Source organism: Chiloscyllium plagiosum, unplaced genomic scaffold (assembly GCF_004010195.1).
Source record: "Chiloscyllium plagiosum isolate BGI_BamShark_2017 unplaced genomic scaffold, ASM401019v2 scaf_73, whole genome shotgun sequence".
Taxonomy (NCBI): Eukaryota; Metazoa; Chordata; class Chondrichthyes; order Orectolobiformes; family Hemiscylliidae; genus Chiloscyllium; species Chiloscyllium plagiosum.
The window spans coordinates 47,948-49,268 of record NW_025215256.1 but is presented as its reverse complement, the minus strand read 5'-3'; the positions used below and the strand labels follow the sequence as shown (position 1 = coordinate 49,268).

General features: G+C 45.0%; 1 non-coding gene across 1 annotated transcript; it reads right to left on the bottom strand.

Annotated features, from left to right (window-relative positions):
- Positions 1–935: 935 nt before the first annotated feature.
- On the bottom strand, positions 936–1,019 carry trnas-gcu. Its single transcript has one exon. It is a non-coding gene; the product is annotated as a tRNA-Ser (tRNA).
- Positions 1,020–1,321: the final 302 nt, after the last annotated feature.

The following is a 1,321-nucleotide window of genomic DNA, read 5'->3' as shown; positions in this document are numbered from 1 at the left end:
ATGATTCGTTTGTATGTGTGATGAATCTCCACAATGCGCTAGCGCCAAGTAAAAGTCAAACTTTCAATTGCATGATCCGTCGCCAGCTATACGAATGGTTGTACCACTGGCCAGGTGCACAGCTGAAATTTTACACGCTGTAGAGCTGTATGCTAACAACTCCGTCCCTACCCCCTCTCTAGCCTATCACCCTCACTCTCACCTCCTTCCACCTATCATATTCCCAGCGCCCTCCCCCAAATTCCCTCCACTCTATTTTTTTTACCTCAGCCCACTTGGCACGCCAGCCTCATTCCTGAAGAAGGGCTTATGACTGAAACGTCGATTCTCCTGTTCCTTGGATGCTGCTTGACCTGCTGGGTTTTTCCAGCAACACACTTTCAGCTTCCCACATCTTGTGTTTATCTGTGCCTTATGTCCAGCCTTCATCAATGGCGAGAGCAACAGGCGAGGGAAACACCAATGCGTAAGTCTCTCCGTGCCCATGCACGGCACCAACATCGGCAGTTCTCCACTGTGCATTTACAGGTAGTTCTCGGTGCCCCTACCCCCATGCCCTGCCCCTTTTGAAATATCTCCATTGTTTTGTGCTGACTCTCCGTGCTCTTCTCACCAAGATGAATCCCTTCTACTCAACCTGCTCCAGATTTCATCTGACAAACCAGTCATTAACATAAACATACATTTCGCATCTCTCATTATTTGGTTTTCCTGGATCTCTTTCATACAATAAATGGTCACAGCAGCTTGACTTGAAAAATAAAATCGCATTCCTTTTCATTATCCCAATGCGATCTACATTTCAATGCAGTTTAGGCAACTGGCTCAAAGTATTCTTTGAGATTTTATAGTAGCGTCGATGCATACAAACTGACATTGGAGTTCCAATTTCAATAAAACAGCTGTGAGCGTACAAATATAGCAACATTAAAAACAGCGACGAGAGTGGGATTCGAATCCACGCGTGCAGAGCACAATGGATTAGCAGTCCATCGCCTTAACCTCTCGGCCACCTCGGCACATGTGTCCAGAAGCCTATGACCTTATTAATAAGTGAATTGCGTAAATTATGCAGAAGAGCAGATATTTCTCCCTGGTGTTGGTGAAATGATAAATAGTACAGTATGGTTCTAAGACTATGGTCTGACCTCTGGGTTGTGGGGCAAGCGCATTCCCACTGTGACACTCTGCTCACAGTGGTCTGAACAAAAATGAAGAAAAGACTATGTAACAAGGTCTGTTGAATTCTGTGAAGATTTGAAGTCAACGGAATGAAGAACCAGAGAAAGCAGGAGGTGTTCTTTCAAAAAAGAGTTGGATA